Source organism: Pristiophorus japonicus, chromosome 29 (assembly GCF_044704955.1).
Source record: "Pristiophorus japonicus isolate sPriJap1 chromosome 29, sPriJap1.hap1, whole genome shotgun sequence".
Classification (NCBI taxonomy): domain Eukaryota; kingdom Metazoa; phylum Chordata; class Chondrichthyes; family Pristiophoridae; genus Pristiophorus; species Pristiophorus japonicus.
In genome coordinates, this window is record NC_092005.1 from 3,122,424 (window position 1) to 3,145,488 (window position 23,065).

Here is a 23,065-nt window from a genome sequence, read left to right on the forward strand (position 1 = left end):
CGATATAATGTGTTCAATGTTTATGCAGTAAATCTAACATCCAGTGTGAGTTGGAAACACAATCCCCGCAGACTGAGCTTTCACGCAACGTTAACACAATTTGTGGCCGGTTAGCTTAGTTGGTCAGAGCGTGGTGCTAATAACGGCAAGGTCGCGGGTTCCATCCCCGTGCGGGCCATTCCAGTGTTTTCCATAATTTTTATTCGGTTTTTAGACACGTTGAAAATCAAATCTTTATAATGAAACAAATCCACACAGAATCCCAAGGGTTGGGCATTATTTGGAATAACAGTCATTGCTTCTTTGCCGACGGGGTGGAGAGGCACATCTTTCTGTTTATTTCTGTTTCTTGGTTTGCTGATAAACGATGAACCGCAGGCCTGTTCCCGTAAATGTTCAAAAGTCGGAACAGACAGACAGAACGGTTCTGTCGCCTGGAGATGGGCAAAAGACTGCAGTTCAGGACAAAAACACCAAATGAAATGTTCACCCGGCAGCAAGAGTGAAAAATCCCGAGAAAAGGACAGAATGAAATAGATTTCAGTGGATGCCTACCCGCACGTGATGCTCTCGATGCGCGGACATATCTTTGGTGTTCTCCACAAAAAAATGCCATTTGCTACGAAAAGTTTGACCTGGCGCGAATGTGGTGAGAATTTGGAAGGAGCAAGCAGGAAAGACTGTGTTGGTCTGCTTGTTGGCAAGCAAACGTGTAGCAGCTTCCCTGGTGGTCTAGTGGTTAGGATTCGGCGCTTTCACCGCTGCGGCCCGGGTTCGATTCCCGGTCAGGGAACATTGTATTTTCGCCCGTCCCGGTCAGGGAACATTGTATTTTCGCCCGTTTGAACTGCAAGGCTCTTTCTGAACAAATTTGCAGCTTCCAGCTCACTGCACTCTTGCTGCCCCAACCATCAGTAGCGCATCATTCGTTGTCGTGATACAGCACACACTTCTGTGCCTTCCGTTTTAAAGTCAGCAGTAAATGAGGAGATCTCGCTCAACAAGTGCTGATTGACACCGTAAATGTTGCCAATCATGGCTAACTTTAGCCTTCCGTGTACATTTTTGCGGCACATCACTCTAGCTTACCATCTGTCAATGCATTGCCAGTGTGGAAATATTCAGCATTTTAAACTTAGCAACGTGTGCAAGACTGGAATCAGTGAATGCCTGGGCCATGGGCACTGATCACTTATTCTGAACATTCATTTGGCCTGGGCCCCTCCTATATTGCACATTGGCTCACTGTGTGTCTATGTTTAGCGTTCACAGTCGATTTACAATCTCTGAATTTCCCAGCATAGAATTCATGAAGTGCTTGATCTAACCGACATTCAACATCAGTATTGTTAAATCTCTCCTTGATTCGCGACACTTATCTCTCTTCAGCATAGCACTGCTATGAACTGAACCTGTTATAATTTCACCTTGGCTCGGTTCAGTGCGGCTAAGTAGGACTTCGGCCCGTCTCCCTTTCACAGCCCACCAGTGTCGAGAAAAGAACGGGGTATTTTACTGATATTTTATGTTCTCAAACACTTATACACTCTCCAGTATATTTCACTGTGTCTTCAAGACGGTGAGGTCGAGCCTGTTGTGCAAGCTTTGTTTCTTTATGAACACTTCAGCAGAACATTAAATCAACATATGGAACAAGAATTGCTAATTGACACTGTAAGTTTGCCAACTTTTAACTGCAGTGTGAGAACAATCACCATTATAATTAGGCTTCCATTACGTTCTTGCACGACATCACCCAAAGAAACCTAGTTGCTCACAGCACAGATATCAGTCAATTCATTGCCAGTGCGAAAAAATACACATTTTGAACTTAGCAACACCACTGCCAAGATCGTGGTCAGTGATAACGGAACATGAGCATTAAGATTTTCGGTATCTTTATACATTACAGTAACACAACCTGAGCTCCGAGATGTGTTTGGGACCCATTGCCCCGAAATGAGGACTGAGTGGGCGGGGCAATTCATTCCGGGGTCAGGTTTTCTTTCAAAAAGGTGTGAAAAAACTTTGCTTCGGTCACTGTCAGGCCTAAATAGCTCAGTTGGGAAGGCGTTTGACTGAAGATCCAGATGGTTCCTGGTTCAATTCCCTGTTTCAGCAATTTCTGGTTATTTCGCGTTTCCTTCATTCTAAGGGGAGTGGCTGATTTCATATCGGGACAGTGGGTTGTTCAGCGGTTGCGTGATAATAATTTTTAACGTGAATTGTTTTTAGATTTAGCGCTCTTTTTGTGTTACATTCTATTTACACGTTGCGCAGTGTTGTAGATGAACAGTGAACAATGTTTAAGCGATATGATGTGTTCAATGTTTATGCAGTAAATCTAACATCCAGTGTGAGTTGGAAACACAATCCCCGCAGACTGAGCTTTCAAGCAACGTTAGCACAATTTGTGGCCGGTTAGCTTAGTGGGTTAGAGCGTGGTGCTAATAACGGCAAGTTCGCGGGTTCGATCCCCGTGCGGGCCATTCCAGTGTTTTCCATAATTTTTATTCGGTTTTTAATCACGTTGAAAATCAAATCTTTATAATGAAACAAATCCACACAGAATCCCAAGGGTTGGGCATTATTTGGAATAACAGTCATTGCTTCTTTGCCGACGGGGTGGAGAGGCAGATCTTTCTGTTTATTTCTGTTTCTTGGTTTGCTGATAAACGATGAACCGCAGGCCTGTTCCCGTAAATGTTCAAAAGTCGGAACAGACAGACAGAACGGTTCTGTCGCCTGGAGATGGGCAAAAGACTGCAGTTCAGGACAAAATAACCAAATGAAATGTTCACCCGGCACCAAGAGTGAAAAATCCCGAGAAAAGGACAGAATGAAATAGATTTCAGTGGATGCCTACCCGCACGTGATGCTGTCGATGCGCGGACATATCTTTGGTGTTCTCCACAAAAAATGCCATTTGCTACGAAAAGTTTGACCTGGCGCGAATGTGGTGAGAATCTGGAAGAAGCAAGCAGGAAAGACTGTGTTGGTCTGCTTGTTGGCAAACAAACGTGTAGCAGCTTCCCTGGTGGTCTAGTGGTTAGTATTCGGCGCTTTCACCGCTGCGGCCCGGGTTCGATTCCCGGTCAGGGAACATTGTATTTTCGCCCGTTTGAACTGCAAGGCTCTTCCTGAACAAATTTACAGCTTCCAGCTCACTGCACTCTTGCTGCCCCAACCATCAGTAGCGCATCATTCGTTGTCGTGATACAGCACACACTTCTGTGCCTTCCGTTTTAAAGTCAGCAGTAAATGAGGAGATCTCGCTCAACAAGTGCTGATTGACACCGTAAATGTTGCCAATCATGGCTAACTTTAGCCTTCCGTGTACATTTTTGCGGCACATCACTCTAGCTTACCATCTGTCAATGCATTGCCAGTGTGGAAATATTCAGCATTTTAAATTTAGCAACGTGTGCAAGACTGGAATCAGTGAATGCCTGGGCCATGGGCACTGATCACTTATTCTGAACATTCATTTGGCCTGGGCCCCTCCTATATTGCACATTGGCTCACTGTATGTCTATGTTTAGCGTTCACAGTCGATTTACAATCTCTGAATTTCCCAGCATAGAATTCATGAAGTGCTTGATCTAACCGACATTCAACATCAGTATTGTTAAATCTCTCCTTGATTCGCGACACTTATCTCTCTTCAGCATAGCACTGCTATGAACTGAACCTGTTATAATTTCACCTTGGCTCGGTTCAGTGCGGCTAAGTAGGACTTCGGCCCGTCTCCCTTTCACAGCCCACCAGTGTCGAGAAAAGAACGGGGTATTTTACTGATATTTTATGTTCTCAAACACTTATACACTCTCCAGTATATTTCACTGTGTCTTCAAGACGGTGAGGTCGAGCCTGTTGTGCAAGCTTTGTTTCTTTATGAACACTTCAGCAGAACATTAAATCAACATATGGAACAAGAATTGCTAATTGACACTGTAAGTTTGCCAACTTTTAACTGCAGTGTGAGAACAATCACCATTATAATTAGGCTTCCATTACGTTCTTGCACGACATCACCCAAAGAAACCTAGTTGCTCACAGCACAGATATCAGTCAATTCATTGCCAGTGTGAAAAAATACACGTTTTGAACTTAGCAACACCACTGCCAAGATCGTGGTCAGTGATAACGGAACATGAGCATTAAGATTTTCGGTATCTTTATACATTTCAGTAACACAACCTGAGCTCCGAGATGTGTTTGGGACCCATTGCCCCGAAATGAGGACTGAGTGGGCGGGGCAATTCATTCCGGGGTCAGGTTTTCTTTCAAAAAGGTGTGAAAAAACTTTGCTTCGGTCACTGTCAGGTCTAAATAGCTCAGTTGGGAAGGCGTTTGACTGAAGATCCAGATGGTTCCTGGTTCAATTCCCTGTTTCAGCAATTTCTGGTTATTTCGCGTTTCCTTCATTCTAAGGGGAGTGGCTGATTTTATATCGGGACAGTGGGTTGTTCAGCGGTTGCGTGATAATAATTTTTAACGTGAATTGTTTTTAGATTTAGCGCTCTTTTTGTGTTACGTTCTATTTACACGTTGCGCAGTGTTGTAGATGAACAGTGAACAATGTTTAAGCGATGTGATGTGTTCAATGTTTATGCAGTAAATCTAACATCCAGTGTGAGTTGGAAACACAATCCCCGCAGACTGAGCTTTCAAGCAACGTTAGCACAATTTGTGGCCGGTTAGCTTAGTGGGTTAGAGCGTGGTGCTAATAACGGCAAGTTCGCGTGTTCGATCCCCGTGCGGGCCATTGCAGTGTTTTCCATAATTTTTATTCGGTTTTTAATCACGTTGAAAATCAAATCTTTATAATGAAACAAATCCACACAGAATCCCAAGGGTTGGGCATTATTTGGAATAACAGTCATTGCTTCTTTGCCGACGGGGTGGAGAGGCACATCTTTCTGTTTATTTCTGTTTCTTGGTTTGCTGATAAACGATGAACCGCAGGCCTGTTCCCGTAAATGTTCAAAAGTCGGAACAGACAGACAGAACGGTTCTGTCGCCTGGAGATGGGCAAAAGACTGCAGTTCAGGACAAAAACACCAAATGAAATGTTCACCCGGCACCAAGAGTGAAAAATCCCGAGAAAAGGACAGAATGAAATAGATTTCAGTGGATGCCTACCCGCACGTGATGCTGTCGATGCGCGGACATATCTTTGGTGTTCTCCACAAAAAATGCCATTTGCTACGAAAAGTTTGACCTGGCGCGAATGTGGTGAGAATCTGGAAGAAGCAAGCAGGAAAGACTGTGTTGGTCTGCTTCTTGGCAAGCAAACGTGTAGCAGCTTCCCTGGTGGTCTAGTGGTTAGGATTCGGCGCTTTCACCGCTGCGGCCCGGGTTCGATTCCCGGTCAGGGAACATTGTATTTTCGCCCGTTTGAACTGCAAGGCTCTTCCTGAACAAATTTGCAGCTTCCAACTCACTGCACTCTTGCTGCCCCAACCATCAGTAGCGCATCATTCGTTGTCGTGATACAGCACACACTTCTGTGCCTTCCGTTTTAAAGTCAGCAGTAAATGAGGAGATCTCGCTCAACAAGTGCTGATTGACACCGTAAATGTTGCCAATCATGGCTAACTTTAGCCTTCCGTGTACATTTTTGCGGCACATCACTCTAGCTTACCATCTGTCAATGCATTGCCAGTGTGGAAATATTCAGCATTTTAAACTTAGCAACGTGTGCAAGACTGGAATCAGTGAATGCCTGGGCCATGGGCACTGATCACTTATTCTGAACATTCATTTGGCCTGGGCCCCTCCTATATTGCACATTGGCTCACTGTGTGTCTATGTTTAGCGTTCACAGTCGATTTACAATCTCTGAATTTCCCAGCATAGAATTCATGAAGTGCTTGATCTAACCGACATTCAACATCAGTATTGTTAAATCTCTCCTTGATTCGCGACACTTATCTCTCTTCAGCATAGCACTGCTATGAACTGAACCTGTTATAATTTCACCTTGGCTCGGTTCAGTGCGGCTAAGTAGGACTTCGGCCCGTCTCCCTTTCACAGCCCACCAGTGTCGAGAAAACAACGGGGTATTTTACTGATATTTTATGTTCTCAAACACTTATACACTCTCCAGTATATTTCACTGTGTCTTCAAGACGGTGAGGTCGAGCCTGTTGTGCAAGCTTTGTTTCTTTATGAACACTTCAGCAGAACATTAAATCAACATATGGAACAAGAATTGCTAATTGACACTGTAAGTTTGCCAACTTTTAACTGCAGTGTGAGAACAATCACCATTATAATTAGGCTTCCATTACGTTCTTGCACGACATCACCCAAAGAAACCTAGTTGCTCACAGCACAGATATCAGTCAATTCATTGCCAGTGCGAAAAAATACACATTTTGAACTTAGCAACACCACTGCCAAGATCGTGGTCAGTGATAACGGAACATGAGCATTAAGATTTTCGGTATCTTTATACATTACAGTAACACAACCTGAGCTCCGAGATGTGTTTGGGACCCATTGCCCCGAAATGAGGACTGAGTGGGCGGGGCAATTCATTCCGGGGTCAGGTTTTCTTTCAAAAAGGTGTGAAAAAACTTTGCTTCGGTCACTGTCAGGCCGAAATAGTTCAGTTGGGAAGTCGTTTGACTGAAGATCCAGATGGTTCCTGATTCAATTCCCTGTTTCAGCAATTTCTGGTTATTTCGCGTTTCCTTCATTCTAAGGGGAGTGGCTGATTTTATATCGGGACAGTGGGTTGTTCAGCGGTTGCGTGATAATAATTTTCAACGTGAATTGTTTTTAGATTTAGCGCTCTTTTTCTGTTACGTTCTATTTACACGTTGCGCAGTGTTGTAGATGAACAGTGAACAATGTTTAAGCGATGTGATGTGTTCAATGTTTATGCAGTAAATCTAACATCCAGTGTGAGTTGGAAACACAATCCCCGCAGACTGAGCTTTCACGCAACGTTAACACAATTTGTGGCCGGTTAGCTTAGTTGGTTAGAGCGTGGTACTAATAACGGCAAGGTCGCTGGTTCGATCCCCGTGCGGGCCATTCCAGTGTTTTCCATAATTTTTATTCGGTTTTTAGTCACGTTGAAAATCAAATCTTTATCATGAAACAAATCCACACAGAATCCCAAGGGTTGGGCATTATTTGGAATAACAGTCATTGCTTCTTTGCCGACGGGGTGGAGAGGCACATCTTTCTGTTTATTTCTGTTTCTTGGTTTGCTGATAAACGATGAACCGCAGGCCTGTTCCCGTAAATGCTCAAAAGTCGGAACAGACAGACAGAACGGTTCTGTCGCCTGGAGATGGGCAAAAGTCTGCAGTTCAGGAGAAAAACACCAAATGAAATGTTCACCCGGCACCAAGAGTGAAAATTCCCGAGAAAAGGACAGAATGAAACAGATTCCAGTGGATGCCTACCCGCATGTGATGCTGTCGATGCGCGGACATATCTTTGGTGTTCTCCACAAAAAATGCCATTTGCTACGAAAAGTTTGACCTGGCGCGAATGTGGTGAGAATTTGGAAGGAGCAAGCAGGAAAGACTGTTGGTCTGCTTGTTGGCAAGCAAACGTGCAGCACCTTCCCTGGTGGTCTAGTGGTTCGGATTCGGCGCTTTCACCGCTGCGGCCCGGGTTCGATTCCCGGTCAGGGACCATTGTATTTTCGCCCGTTTGAACTGCAAGGCTCTTCCTGAACAAATTTACAGCTCACTGCACTCTTGCTGCCCCAACCATCAGTAGCGCATCATTCGTTGCAGTGATACAGCAGACACTTCTGTGCCTTCCGTTTTAAAGTCAGCAGTGAATGAGGAGATCTCGCTCAACAAGTGCTGATTGACACCGTAAATGTTGCCAATCATGGCTAACTTTAGCCTTCCGTGTACATTTTTGCGGCACATCACTCTAGCTTACCATCTGTCAATGCATTGCCAGTGTGGAAATATTCAGCATTTTAAACTTAGCAACGTGTGCAAGACTGGAATCAGTGAATGCCTGGGCCATGGGCACTGATCACTTATTCTGAACATTCATTTGGCCTGGGCCCCTCCTATATTGCACATTGGCTCACTGTGTGTCTATGTTTAGCGTTAACAGGCGATTTACAATCTCTGAATTTCCCAGCTTAGAATTCATGGAGTGCTTGATCTAACCGACATTCAACATCAGTATTGTTAAATCTCTCCTTGATTCGCGACACTTATCTCTCTTCAGCATAGCACTGCTATGAACTGAACCTGTTATAATTTCACCTTGGCTCGGTTCAGTGCGGCTAAGTGGGACTTCGGCCCGTCTCCCTTTCACAGCCCACCAGTGTCGAGAAAAGAACGGGGTATTTTACTGATATTTTATGTTCTCAAACACTTATACACTCTCCAGTATATTTCACTGTGTCTTCAAGACGGTGAGGTCGAGCCTGTTGTGCAAGCTTTGTTTCTTTATGAACACTTCAGCAGAACATTAAATCAACATATGGAACAAGAATTGCTAATTGACACTGTAAGTTTGCCAACTTTTAACTGCAGTGTGAGAACAATCACCATTATAATTAGGCTTCCATTACGTTCTTGCACGACATCACCCAAAGAAACCTAGTTGCTCACAGCACAGATATCAGTCAATTCATTGCCAGTGCGAAAAAATACACATTTTGAACTTAGCAACACCACTGCCAAGATCGTGGTCAGTGATAACGGAACATGAGCATTAAGATTTTCGGTATCATTATACATTACAGTAACACAACCTGAGCTCCGAGATGTGTTTGGGACCCATTGCCCCGAAATGAGGACTGAGTGGGCGGGGCAATTCATTCCGGGGTCAGGTTTTCTTTCAAAAAGGTGTGAAAAAACTTTGCTTCGGTCACTGTCAGGCCGAAATAGTTCAGTTGGGAAGGCGTTTGACTGAAGATCCAGATGGTTCCTGGTTCAATTCCCTGTTTCAGCAATTTCTGGTTATTTCGCGTTTCCTTCATTCTAAGAGGAGTGGCTGATTTTATAATCTGACAGTGGGTTCTTCAGCGGTTGCGTGATAATAATTTTCAAAGACAGAAAGGAAATGAGGAAAAGTGGAGGGCAGAGAAACCCAAGGCAAAGAACAAAAAGGGCCATTGTACAGCAAAATTCTAAAAGGACAGAGGGTGTTAAAAAAACAAGCCTAAAGGCTTTGTGTCTTAATGCAAGGAGTATCCGCAATGAGGTGGATGAATTAACTGTGCAAATAGATGTTAACAAATATGATGTGATTGGGATTACGGAGACGTGGATCCAGGATGAGCAGGGCTGGGAACTCAACATCCAGGGGTATTCAACATTCAGGAAGGATAGAATAAAAGGAAAAGGAGGTGGGGTAGCATTGCTGGTTAAGGAGGAGATTAAGGCAATAGTTAGGAAGGACATTAGCTTGGATGATGTGGAATCTATATGGGTAGAGCTGCAGAACACCAAAGGGCAAAAAACGTTAGTGGGAGTTGTGTGCAGACCTCCAAACAGTAGTAGTGATGTTGGGGAGAGCATCAAACAGGAAATTAGGGGTGCGTGCAATAAAGGTGCAGCAGTTATAATGGGTGACTTTAATATGCACATAGATTGGGCTAACCAAACTGGAAGCAATACGGTGGAGGAGGATTTTCTGGAGTGCATAAGGGATGGTTTTTTTAGACCAATATGTCGAGGAACCAACTAGGGGGGAGGCCATCTTAGACTGGGTGTTATGTAATGAGAAAGGATTAATTAGCAATCTCGTTGTGCGAGGCCCCTTGGGGAAGAGTGACCATAATATGGTGGAATTCTGCATTAGGATGGAGAATGAAACAGTTAATTCAGAGACCATGGTCCAGAACTTAAAGAAGGGTAACTTTGAAGGTATGAGGCGTGAATTGGCTGAGATGGATTGGCGAATGATACTTAAGGGGTTGACTGTGGATGGGCAATGGCAGACATTTAGAGACCGCATGGATGAACTACAACAATTGTACATTCCTGTCTGGCATAGAAATAAAAAAGGGAAGGTGGCTCAACCGTGGCTATCAAGGGAAATCAGGGATAGTATTAAAGCCAAGGAAGTGGCATACAAATTGGCCAGAAATAGCAGCGAACCTGGGGACTGGGAGAAATTTAGAACTCAGCAGAGGAGGACAAAGGGTTTGATTAGGGCAGGGAAAATGGAGTATGAGAAGAAGCTTGCAGGGAACATTAAGACGGATTGCAAAAGTTTCTATAGATATGTAAAGAGAAAAAGGTTAGTAAAGACAAATGTAGGTCCCCTGCAGTCAGAATCAGGGGAAGTCATAACGGGGTACAAAGAAATGGCGGACCAATTGAACAAGTACTTTGGTTCGGTATTCACGAAGGAGGACACGAACAACCTTCCGGTTATAAAAGGGGTCGGGGGGTCTAGTAAGGAGGAGGAACTGAGGGAAATCCTTATTAGCCGGGAAATTGTGTTGGGGAAATTGATGGGATTGAAGGCCGATAAATCCCCAGGGCCTGATGGACTGCATCCCAGAGTACTTAAGGAGGTGGCCTTGGAAATAGTGGATGCGTTGACAGTCATTTTCCAACATTCCATTGACTCTGGATCAGTTCCTATGGAGTGGAGGGTAGCCAATGTAACCCCACTTTTTAAAAAAGGAGGGAGAGAGAAAACAGGGAATTATAGACCGGTCAGCCTGACATCGGTAGTGGGTAAAATGATGGAATCAATTATTAAGGATGTCATAGCAGTGCATTTGGAGAGAGGTGACATGATAGGTCCAAGTCAGCATGGATTTGTGAAAGGGAAATCATGCTTGACAAATCTTCTGGAATTTTTTGAGGATGTTTCCAGTAGAGTGGATAAGGGAGAACCAGTTGATGTGGTATATTTGGACTTTCAGAAGGCGTTCGACAAGGTCCCACACAAGAGATTGATGTGCAAAGTTAGAGCACATGGGATTGGGGGTAGTGTACTGACATGGATTGAGAACTGGTTGTCAGACAGGAAGCAAAGAGTAGGAGTAAATGGGTACTTTTCAGAATGGCAGGCAGTGACTAGTGGGGTACCGCAAGGTTCTGTGCTGGGGCCCCAGCTGTTTACACTGTACATTAATGATTTAGATGAGTGGATTAAATGTAGTATCTCCAAATTTGCGGATGACACTAAGTTGGGTGGCAGTGTGAGCTGCGAGGAGGATGCTGTGAGGCTGCAGAGCGACTTGGATAGGTTAGGTGAGTGGGAAAATGCATGGCAGATGAAGTATAATGTGGATAAATGTGAGGTTATCCACTTTGGTGGTAAAAACAGAGAGACAGACTATTATCTGAATGGTGACAGATTAGGAAAAGGGGAGGTGCAAAGAGACCTGGGTGTCATGGTACATCAGTCATTGAAGGTTGGCATGCAGGTGCAGCAGGCGGTTAAGAAAGCAAATGGCATGTTGGCCTTCATAGCAAGGGGATTTGAGTACAGTGGCAGGGAGGTGTTGCTACAGTTGTACAGGGCATTGGTGAGGCCACACCTGGAGTATTGTGTACAGTTTTGGTCTCCTAACCTGAGGAAGGACATTCTTGCTATTGAGGGAGTGCAGCGAAGGTTCACCAGACTGATTCCCGGGATGGCGGGACTGACCTATCAAGAAAGACTGGATCAACTGGGCTTGTATTCACTGGAGTTCAGAAGAATGAGAGGGGACCTCATAGAAACATATAAAATTCTGACGGGGTTAGACAGGTTAGATGCAGGAAGAATGTTCCCAATGTTGGGGAAGTCCAGAACCAGGGGTCACAGTCTAAGGATAAGGGGTAAGCCATTTAGGACCGAGATGCGGAGGAACTTCTTCACCCAGAGAGTGGTGAACCTGTGGAATTCTCTACCACAGAAAGTTGTTGAGGCCAATTCACTAAATATATTCAACAAGGAGTTAGATGAGGTCCTTACTGCTAGGGGGATCAAGGGGTATGGCGAGAAAGCAGGAATGGGGTACTGAATTTGAATGTTCAGCCATGAACTCATTGAATGGCGGTGCAGGCTAGGAGGGCCGAATGGCCTACTCCTGCACCTATTTTCTATGTTTCTATGAATTGTTTTTAGATTTAGCGCTCTTTTTCTGTTACGTTCTATTTACACGTTGCGCAGTGTTGTAGATGAACAGTGAACAATGTTTAAGCGATGTGATGTGTTCAATGTTTATGCAGTAAATCTAACATCCAGTGTGAGTTGGAAACACAATCCCCGCAGACTGAGCTTTCACGCAACGTTAACACAATTTGTGGCCGGTTAGCTTAGTTAGTTAGAGCGTGGTGCTAATAACGGCAAGGTCGCGGGTTCCATCCCCGTGCGGGCCATTCCAGTATTTTCCATAATTTTTATTCGGTTTTTAGGCACGTTGAAAATCAAATCTTTATAATGAAACAAATCCACACAGAATCCCAAGGGTTGGGCATTATTTGGAATAACAGTCATTGCTTCTTTGCCGACGGGGTGGAGAGGCACATCTTTCTGTTTATTTCTGTTTCTTGGTTTGCTGATAAACGATGAACCGCAGGCCTGTTCCCGTAAATGTTCAAAAGTCGGAACAGACAGACAGAACAGTTCTGTCGCCTGGGAATGGGCAAAAGACTGCAGTTCAGGACAAAAACACCAAATGAAATGTTCACCCGGCACCAAGAGTGAAAAATCCCGAGAAAAGGACAGAATGAAATAGATTTCAGTGGATGCCTACCCGCACGTGATGCTGTCGATGCGCGGACATATCTTTGGTGTTCTCCACAAAAAATGCCATTTGCTACGAAAAGTTTGACCTGGCGCGAATGTGGTGAGAATTTGGAAGGAGCAAGCAGGAAAGACTGTGTTGGTCTGCTTGTTGGCAAGCAAACGTGTAGCAGCTTCCCTGGTGGTCTAGTGGTTAGGATTCGGCGCTTTCAACGCTGCGGCCCGGATTCGATTCCCGGTCAGGGAATATTGTATTTTCGCCCGTTTGAACTGCAAGGCTCTTCCTGAACAAATTTACAGCTCACTGCACTCTTGCTGCCCCAACCATCAGTAGCGCATCATTCGTTGTAGTGATACAGCATACACTTCTGTGCCTTCCGTTTTAAAGTCAGCAGTAAATGAGGAGATCTCGCTCAACAAGTGCTGATTGACACCGTAAATGTTGCCAATCATGGCTAACTTTAGCCTTCCGTGTACATTTTTGCGGCACATCACTCTAGCTTACCATCTGTCAATGCATTGCCAGTGTGGAAATATTCAGCATTTTAAACTTAGCAACGTGTGCAAGACTGGAATCAGTGAATGCCTGGGCCATGGGCACTGATCACTTATTCTGAACATTCATTTGGCCTGGGCCCCTCCTATATTGCACATTGGCTCACTGTGTGTCTATGTTTAGCGTTCACAGGCGATTTACAATCTCTGAATTTCCCAGCAGAGAATTCATGGAGTGCTTGATCTAACCGACATTCAACATCAGTATTGTTAAATCTCTCCTTGATTCGCGACACTTATCTCTCTTCAGCATAGCACTGCTATGAACTGAACCTGTTATAATTTCACCTTGGCTCGGTTCAGTGCGGCTAAGTGGGACTTCGGCCCGTCTCCCTTTCACAGCCCACCAGTGTCGAGAAAAGAACTGGGTATTTTACTGATATTTTATGTTCTCAAACACTTATACACTCTCCAGTATATTTCACTGCGTCTTCAAGACGGTGAGATCGAGCCTGTTGTGCAAGCTTTGTTTCTTTTTGAACACTTCATCAGAACATTAAATCAACATATGGAACAAGAATTGCTAATTGACACTGTAAGTTTGCCAACTTTTAACTGCACTGTGAGAACAATCACCATTATAATTAGGCTTCCAATACGTTCTTGCACGACATCACCCAAAGAAACCTAGTTGCTCACAGCACAGATATCAGTCAATTCATTGCCAGTGCGAAAAAATACACATTTTGAACTTAGCAACACCACTGCCAAGATCGTGGTCAGTGATAACGGAACATGAGCATTAAGATTTTCGGTATCGTTATACATTACAGTAACACTACCTGAGCTCCGAGATGTGTTTGGGACCCATTGCCCCGAAATGAGGATTGAGTGGGCGGGGCAATTCATTCCGGGGTCAGGTTTTCTTTCAAAAAGGTGTGAAAAAACTTTGCTTCGGTCACTGTCAGGCCGAAATAGTTCAGTTGGGAAGTCGTTTGACTGAAGATCCAGATGGTTCCTGATTCAATTCCCTGTTTCAGCAATTTCTGGTTATTTCGCGTTTCCTTCATTCTAAGGGGAGTGGCTGATTTTATATCGGGACAGTGGGTTGTTCAGCGGTTGCGTGATAATAATTTTCAACGTGAATTGTTTTTAGATTTAGCGCTCTTTTTCTGTTACGTTCTATTTACACGTTGCGCAGTGTTGTAGATGAACAGTGAACAATGTTTAAGCGATGTGATGTGTTCAATGTTTATGCACTAAATCTAACATCCAGTGTGAGTTGGAAACACAATCCCCGCAGACTGAGCTTTCACGCAACGTTAACACAATTTGTGGCCGGTTAGCTTAGTTGGTTAGAGCGTGGTACTAATAATGGCAAGGTCGCTGGTTCGATCCCCGTGCGGGCCATTCCAGTGTTTTCCATAATTTTTATTCGGTTTTTAGTCACGTTGAAAATCAAATCTTTATCATGAAACAAATCCACACAGAATCCCAAGGGTTGGGCATTATTTGGAATAACAGTCATTGCTTCTTTGCCGACGGGGTGGAGAGGCACATCTTTCTGTTTATTTCTGTTTCTTGGTTTGCTGATAAACGATGAACCGCAGGCCTGTTCCCGTAAATGCTCAAAAGTCGGAACAGACAGACAGAACGGTTCTGTCGCCTGGAGATGGGCAAAAGTCTGCAGTTCAGGAGAAAAACACCAAATGAAATGTTCACCCGGCACCAAGAGTGAAAATTCCCGAGAAAAGGACAGAATGAAACAGATTCCAGTGGATGCCTACCCGCATGTGATGCTGTCGATGCGCGGACATATCTTTGGTGTTCTCCACAAAAAATGCCATTTGCTACGAAAAGTTTGACCTGGCGCGAATGTGGTGAGAATTTGGAAGGAGCAAGCAGGAAAGACTGTTGGTCTGCTTGTTGGCAAGCAAACGTGCAGCACCTTCCCTGGTGGTCTAGTGGTTCGGATTCGGCGCTTTCACCGCTGCGGCCCGGGTTCGATTCCCGGTCAGGGACCATTGTATTTTCGCCCGTTTGAACTGCAAGGCTCTTCCTGAACAAATTTACAGCTCACTGCACTCTTGCTGCCCCAACCATCAGTAGCGCATCATTCGTTGCAGTGATACAGCAGACACTTCTGTGCCTTCCGTTTTAAAGTCAGCAGTGAATGAGGAGATCTCGCTCAACAAGTGCTGATTGACACCGTAAATGTTGCCAATCATGGCTAACTTTAGCCTTCCGTGTACATTTTTGCGGCACATCACTCTAGCTTACCATCTGTCAATGCATTGCCAGTGTGGAAATATTCAGCATTTTAAACTTAGCAACGTGTGCAAGACTGGAATCAGTGAATGCCTGGGCCATGGGCACTGATCACTTATTCTGAACATTCATTTGGCCTGGGCCCCTCCTATATTGCACATTGGCTCACTGTGTGTCTATGTTTAGCGTTCACAGGCGATTTACAATCTCTGAATTTCCCAGCTTAGAATTCATGGAGTGCTTGATCTAACCGACATTCAACATCAGTATTGTTAAATCTCTCCTTGATTCGCGACACTTATCTCTCTTCAGCATAGCACTGCTATGAACTGAACCTGTTATAATTTCACCTTGGCTCGGTTCAGTGCGGCTAAGTGGGACTTCGGCCCGTCTCCCTTTCACAGCCCACCAGTGTCGAGAAAAGAACGGGGTATTTTACTGATATTTTATGTTCTCAAACACTTATACACTCTCCAGTATATTTCACTGTGTCTTCAAGACGGTGAGATCGAGCCTGTTGTGCAAGCTTTGTTTCTTTATGAACACTTCAGCAGAACATTAAATCAACATATGGAACAAGAATTGCTAATTGACACTGTAAGTTTGCCAACTTTTAACTGCAGTGTGAGAACAATCACCATTATAATTAGGCTTCCATTACGTTCTTGCACGACATCACCCAAAGAAACCTAGTTGCTCACAGCACAGATATCAGTCAATTCATTGCCAGTGCGAAAAAATACACATTTTGAACTTAGCAACACCACTGCCAAGATCGTGGTCAGTGATAACGGAACATGAGCATTAAGATTTTCGGTATCATTATACATTACAGTAACACAACCTGAGCTCCGAGATGTGTTTGGGACCCATTGCCCCGAAATGAGGACTGAGTGGGCGGGGCAATTCATTCCGGGGTCAGGTTTTCTTTCAAAAAGGTGTGAAAAAACTTTGCTTCGGTCACTGTCAGGCCGAAATAGTTCAGTTGGGAAGGCGTTTGACTGAAGATCCAGATGGTTCCTGGTTCAATTCCCTGTTTCAGCAATTTCTGGTTATTTCGCGTTTCCTTCATTCTAAGAGGAGTGGCTGATTTTATAATCTGACAGTGGGTTCTTCAGCGGTTGCGTGATAATAATTTTCAAAGACAGAAAGGAAATGAGGAAAAGTGGAGGGCAGAGAAACCCAAGGCAAAGAACAAAAAGGGCCATTGTACAGCAAAATTCTAAAAGGACAGAGGGTGTTAAAAAAACAAGCCTAAAGGCTTTGTGTCTTAATGCAAGGAGTATCCGCAATGAGGTGGATGAATTAACTGTGCAAATAGATGTTAACAAATATGATGTGATTGGGATTACGGAGACGTGGATCCAGGATGAGCAGGGCTGGGAACTCAACATCCAGGGGTATTCAACATTCAGGAAGGATAGAATAAAAGGAAAAGGAGGTGGGGTAGCATTGCTGGTTAAGGAGGAGATTAAGGCAATAGTTAGGAAGGACATTAGCTTGGATGATGTGGAATCTATATGGGTAGAGCTGCAGAACACCAAAGGGCAAAAAACGTTAGTGGGAGTTGTGTGCAGACCTCCAAACAGTAGTAGTGATGTTGGGGAGGGCATCAAACAGGAAATTAGGGGTGCGTGCAATAAAGGTGCAGCAGTTATAATGGGTGACTTTAATATGCACATAGATTGGGCTAACCAAACTGGAAGCAATACGGTGGAGGAGGATTTTCTGGAGTGCATAAGGGATGGTTTTTTTAGACCAATATGTCGAGGAACCAACTAGGGGGGAGGCCATCTTAGACTGGGTGTTATGTAATGAGAAAGGATTAATTAGCAATCTCGTTGTGCGAGGCCCCTTGGGGAAGAGTGACCATAATATGGTGGAATTCTGCATTAGGATGGAGAATGAAACAGTTAATTCAGAGACCATGGTCCAGAACTTAAAGAAGGGTAACTTTGAAGGTATGAGGCGTGAATTGGCTGAGATGGATTGGCGAATGATACTTAAGGGGTTGACTGTGGATGGGCAATGGCAGACATTTAGAGACCGCATGGATGAACTACAACAATTGTACATTCCTGTCTGGCATAGAAATAAAAAAGGGAAGGTGGCTCAACCGTGGCTATCAAGGGAAATCAGGGATAGTATTAAAGCCAAGGAAGTGGCATACAAATTGGCCAGAAATAGCAGCGAACCTGGGGACTGGGAGAAATTTAGAACTCAGCAGAGGAGGACAAAGGGTTTGATTAGGGTAGGGAAAATGGAGTATGAGAAGAAGCTTGCAGGTAACATTAAGACGGATTGCAAAAGTTTCTATAGATATGTAAAGAGAAAAAGGTTAGTAAAGACAAATGTAGGTCCCCTGCAGTCAGAATCAGGGGAAGTCATAACGGGGAACAAAGAAATGGCGGACCAATTGAACAAGTACTTTGGTTCGGTATTCACGAAGGAGGACACGAACAACCTTCCGGTTATAAAAGGGGTCGGGGGGTCTAGTAAGGAGGAGGAACTGAGGGAAATCCTTATTAGCCGGGAAATTGTGTTGGGGAAATTGATGGGATTGAAGGCCGATAAATCCCCAGGGCCTGATGGACTGCATCCCAGAGTACTTAAGGAGGTGGCCTTGGAAATAGTGGATGCGTTGACAGTCATTTTCCAACATTCCATTGACTCTGGATCAGTTCCTATGGAGTGGAGGGTAGCCAATGTAACCCCACTTTTTAAAAAAGGAGGGAGAGAGAAAACAGGGAATTATAGACCGGTCAGCCTGACATCGGTAGTGGGTAAAATGATGGAATCAATTATTAAGGATGTCATAGCAGTGCATTTGGAGAGAGGTGACATGATAGGTCCAAGTCAGCATGGATTTGTGAAAGGGAAATCATGCTTGACAAATCTTCTGGAATTTTTTGAGGATGTTTCCAGTAGAGTGGATAAGGGAGAACCAGTTGATGTGGTATATTTGGACTTTCAGAAGGCGTTCGACAAGGTCCCACACAAGAGATTGATGTGCAAAGTTAGAGCACATGGGATTGGGGGTAGTGTACTGACATGGATTGAGAACTGGTTGTCAGACAGGAAGCAAAGAGTAGGAGTAAATGGGTACTTTTCAGAATGGCAGGCAGTGACTAGTGGGGTACCGCAAGGTTCTGTGCTGGGGCCCCAGCTGTTTACACTGTACATTAATGATTTAGATGAGTGGATTAAATGTAGTATCTCCAAATTTGCGGATGACACTAAGTTGGGTGGCAGTGTGAGCTGCGAGGAGGATGCTGTGAGGCTGCAGAGCGACTTGGATAGGTTAGGTGAGTGGGAAAATGCATGGCAGATGAAGTATAATGTGGATAAATGTGAGGTTATCCACTTTGGTGGTAAAAACAGAGAGACAGACTATTATCTGAATGGTGACAGATTAGGAAAAGGGGAGGTGCAAAGAGACCTGGGTGTCATGGTACATCAGTCATTGAAGGTTGGCATGCAGGTGCAGCAGGCGGTTAAGAAAGCAAATGGCATGTTGGCCTTCATAGCAAGGGGATTTGAGTACAGTGGCAGGGAGGTGTTGCTACAGTTGTACAGGGCATTGGTGAGGCCACACCTGGAGTATTGTGTACAGTTTTGGTCTCCTAACCTGAGGAAGGACATTCTTGCTATTGAGGGAGTGCAGCGAAGGTTCACCAGACTGATTCCCGGGATGGCGGGACTGACCTATCAAGAAAGACTGGATCAACTGGGCTTGTATTCACTGGAGTTCAGAAGAATGAGAGGGGACCTCATAGAAACATATAAAATTCTGACGGGGTTAGACAGGTTAGATGCAGGAAGAATGTTCCCAATGTTGGGGAAGTCCAGAACCAGGGGTCACAGTCTAAGGATAAGGGGTAAGCCATTTAGGACCGAGATGCGGAGGAACTTCTTCACCCAGAGAGTGGTGAACCTGTGGAATTCTCTACCACAGAAAGTTGTTGAGGCCAATTCACTAAATATATTCAAAAAGGAGTTAGATGAGGTCCTTACTGCTAGGGGGATCAAGGGGTATGGCGAGAAAGCAGGAATGGGGTACTGAATTTGAATGTTCAGCCATGAACTCATTGAATGGCGGTGCAGGCTAGGAGGGCCGAATGGCCTACTCCTGCACCTATTTTCTATGTTTCTATGAATTGTTTTTAGATTTAGCGCTCTTTTTCTGTTACGTTCTATTTACACGTTGCGCAGTGTTGTAGATGAACAGTGAACAATGTTTAAGCGATGTGATGTGTTCAATGTTTATGCAGTAAATCTAACATCCAGTGTGAGTTGGAAACACAATCCCCGCAGACTGAGCTTTCACGCAACGTTAACACAATTTGTGGCCGGTTAGCTTAGTTAGTTAGAGCGTGGTGCTAATAACGGCAAGGTCGCGGGTTCCATCCCCGTGCGGGCCATTCCAGTATTTTCCATAATTTTTATTCGGTTTTTAGGCACGTTGAAAATCAAATCTTTATAATGAAACAAATCCACACAGAATCCCAAGGGTTGGGCATTATTTGGAATAACAGTCATTGCTTCTTTGCCGACGGGGTGGAGAGGCACATCTTTCTGTTTATTTCTGTTTCTTGGTTTGCTGATAAACGATGAACCGCAGGCCTGTTCCCGTAAATGTTCAAAAGTCGGAACAGACAGACAGAACGGTTCTGTCGCCTGGGAATGGGCAAAAGACTGCAGTTCAGGACAAAAACACCAAATGAAATGTTCACCCGGCACCAAGAGTGAAAAATCCCGAGAAAAGGACAGAATGAAATAGATTTCAGTGGATGCCTACCCGCACGTGATGCTGTCGATGCGCGGACATATCTTTGGTGTTCTCCACAAAAAATGCCATTTGCTACGAAAAGTTTGACCTGGCGCGAATGTGGTGAGAATTTGGAAGGAGCAAGCAGGAAAGACTGTGTTGGTCTGCTTGTTGGCAAGCAAACGTGTAGCAGCTTCCCTGGTGGTCTAGTGGTTAGGATTCGGCGCTTTCAACGCTGCGGCCCGGATTCGATTCCCGGTCAGGGAATATTGTATTTTCGCCCGTTTGAACTGCAAGGCTCTTCCTGAACAAATTTACAGCTCACTGCACTCTTGCTGCCCCAACCATCAGTAGCGCATCATTCGTTGTAGTGATACAGCATACACTTCTGTGCCTTCCGTTTTAAAGTCAGCAGTAAATGAGGAGATCTCGCTCAACAAGTGCTGATTGACACCGTAAATGTTGCCAATCATGGCTAACTTTAGCCTTCCGTGTACATTTTTGCGGCACATCACTCTAGCTTACCATCTGTCAATGCATTGCCAGTGTGGAAATATTCAGCATTTTAAACTTAGCAACGTGTGCAAGACTGGAATCAGTGAATGCCTGGGCCATGGGCACTGATCACTTATTCTGAACATTCATTTGGCCTGGGCCCCTCCTATATTGCACATTGGCTCACTGTGTGTCTATGTTTAGCGTTCACAGGCGATTTACAATCTCTGAATTTCCCAGCAGAGAATTCATGGAGTGCTTGATCTAACCGACATTCAACATCAGTATTGTTAAATCTCTCCTTGATTCGCGACACTTATCTCTCTTCAGCATAGCACTGCTATGAACTGAACCTGTTATAATTTCACCTTGGCTCGGTTCAGTGCGGCTAAGTGGGACTTCGGCCCGTCTCCCTTTCACAGCCCACCAGTGTCGAGAAAAGAACTGGGTATTTTACTGATATTTTATGTTCTCAAACACTTATACACTCTCCAGTATATTTCACTGCGTCTTCAAGACGGTGAGATCGAGCCTGTTGTGCAAGCTTTGTTTCTTTTTGAACACTTCATCAGAACATTAAATCAACATATGGAACAAGAATTGCTAATTGACACTGTAAGTTTGCCAACTTTTAACTGCACTGTGAGAACAATCACCATTATAATTAGGCTTCCAATACGTTCTTGCACGACATCACCCAAAGAAACCTAGTTGCTCACAGCACAGATATCAGTCAATTCATTGCCAGTGCGAAAAAATACACATTTTGAACTTAGCAACACCACTGCCAAGATCGTGGTCAGTGATAACGGAACATGAGCATTAAGATTTTCGGTATCGTTATACATTACAGTAACACTACCTGAGCTCCGAGATGTGTTTGGGACCCATTGCCCCGAAATGAGGATTGAGTGGGCGGGGCAATTCATTCCGGGGTCAGGTTTTCTTTCAAAAAGGTGTGAAAAAACTTTGCTTCGGTCACTGTCAGGCCGAAATAGTTCAGTTGGGAAGTCGTTTGACTGAAGATCCAGATGGTTCCTGATTCAATTCCCTGTTTCAGCAATTTCTGGTTATTTCGCGTTTCCTTCATTCTAAGGGGAGTGGCTGATTTTATATCGGGACAGTGGGTTGTTCAGCGGTTGCGTGATAATAATTTTCAACGTGAATTGTTTTTAGATTTAGCGCTCTTTTTCTGTTACGTTCTATTTACACGTTGCGCAGTGTTGTAGATGAACAGTGAACAATGTTTAAGCGATGTGATGTGTTCAATGTTTATGCAGTAAATCTAACATCCAGTGTGAGTTGGAAACACAATCCCCGCAGACTGAGCTTTCACGCAACGTTAACACAATTTGTGGCCGGTTAGCTTAGTTGGTTAGAGCGTGGTACTAATAATGGCAAGGTCGCTGGTTCGATCCCCGTGCGGGCCATTCCAGTGTTTTCCATAATTTTTATTCGGTTTTTAGTCACGTTGAAAATCAAATCTTTATCATGAAACAAATCCACACAGAATCCCAAGGGTTGGGCATTATTTGGAATAACAGTCATTGCTTCTTTGCCGACGGGGTGGAGAGGCACATCTTTCTGTTTATTTCTGTTTCTTGGTTTGCTGATAAACGATGAACCGCAGGCCTGTTCCCGTAAATGCTCAAAAGTCGGAACAGACAGACAGAACGGTTCTGTCGCCTGGAGATGGGCAAAAGTCTGCAGTTCAGGAGAAAAACACCAAATGAAATGTTCACCCGGCACCAAGAGTGAAAATTCCCGAGAAAAGGACAGAATGAAACAGATTCCAGTGGATGCCTACCCGCATGTGATGCTGTCGATGCGCGGACATATCTTTGGTGTTCTCCACAAAAAATGCCATTTGCTGCGAAAAGTTTGACCTGGCGCGAATGTGGTGAGAATCTGGAAGAAGCAAGCAGGAAAGACTGTGTTGGTCTGCTTGTTGGCAAGCAAACGTGTAGCAGCTTCCCTGGTGGTCTAGTGGTTAGTATTCGGCGCTTTCACCGCTGCGGCCCGGGTTCGATTCCCGGTCAGGGACCATTGTATTTTCGCCCGTTTGAACTGCAAGGCTCTTCCTGAACAAATTTACAGCTTCCAGCTCACTGCACTCTTGCTGCCCCAACCATCAGTAGCGCATCATTCGTTGTCGTGATACAGCACACACTTCTGTGCCTTCCGTTTTAAAGTCAGCAGTAAATGAGGAGATCTCGCTCAACAAGTGCTGATTGACACCGTAAATGTTGCCAATCATGGCTAACTTTAGCCTTCCGTGTACATTTTTGCGGCACATCACTCTAGCTTACCATCTGTCAATGCATTGCCAGTGTGGAAATATTCAGC

The 23,065-nt window shown here is 44.5% G+C and overlaps 1 protein-coding gene and 12 non-coding genes across 13 annotated transcripts in view; 12 read left to right on the top strand and 1 right to left on the bottom strand.

Moving 5' to 3' along the window:
- Nucleotides 1-23,065, bottom strand: part of LOC139239972 (gastrula zinc finger protein XlCGF7.1-like) — a 120,977-nt gene that overhangs the window by 59,062 nt on the left and 38,850 nt on the right. The gene's annotated exons all lie outside the window — the stretch shown is intronic.
- Nucleotides 105-178, top strand: trnai-aau (transfer RNA isoleucine (anticodon AAU)). The gene has a single exon. It is a non-coding gene; the product is annotated as a tRNA-Ile (tRNA).
- On the top strand, nucleotides 722-793 carry trnae-uuc (transfer RNA glutamic acid (anticodon UUC)). The gene has a single exon. It is a non-coding gene; the product is annotated as a tRNA-Glu (tRNA).
- trnai-aau (transfer RNA isoleucine (anticodon AAU)) lies at nucleotides 2,416-2,489 on the top strand. Its single transcript has one exon. It is a non-coding gene; the product is annotated as a tRNA-Ile (tRNA).
- trnae-uuc (transfer RNA glutamic acid (anticodon UUC)) lies at nucleotides 3,032-3,103 on the top strand. The gene has a single exon. It is a non-coding gene; the product is annotated as a tRNA-Glu (tRNA).
- trnae-uuc (transfer RNA glutamic acid (anticodon UUC)) lies at nucleotides 5,311-5,382 on the top strand. The gene has a single exon. It is a non-coding gene; the product is annotated as a tRNA-Glu (tRNA).
- Nucleotides 7,588-7,659, top strand: trnae-uuc (transfer RNA glutamic acid (anticodon UUC)). The gene has a single exon. It is a non-coding gene; the product is annotated as a tRNA-Glu (tRNA).
- Nucleotides 12,869-12,940, top strand: trnae-uuc (transfer RNA glutamic acid (anticodon UUC)). Its single transcript has one exon. It is a non-coding gene; the product is annotated as a tRNA-Glu (tRNA).
- Nucleotides 14,525-14,598, top strand: trnai-aau (transfer RNA isoleucine (anticodon AAU)). The gene has a single exon. It is a non-coding gene; the product is annotated as a tRNA-Ile (tRNA).
- trnae-uuc (transfer RNA glutamic acid (anticodon UUC)) lies at nucleotides 15,139-15,210 on the top strand. The gene has a single exon. It is a non-coding gene; the product is annotated as a tRNA-Glu (tRNA).
- trnae-uuc (transfer RNA glutamic acid (anticodon UUC)) lies at nucleotides 20,420-20,491 on the top strand. The gene has a single exon. It is a non-coding gene; the product is annotated as a tRNA-Glu (tRNA).
- Nucleotides 22,076-22,149, top strand: trnai-aau (transfer RNA isoleucine (anticodon AAU)). The gene has a single exon. It is a non-coding gene; the product is annotated as a tRNA-Ile (tRNA).
- On the top strand, nucleotides 22,692-22,763 carry trnae-uuc (transfer RNA glutamic acid (anticodon UUC)). Its single transcript has one exon. It is a non-coding gene; the product is annotated as a tRNA-Glu (tRNA).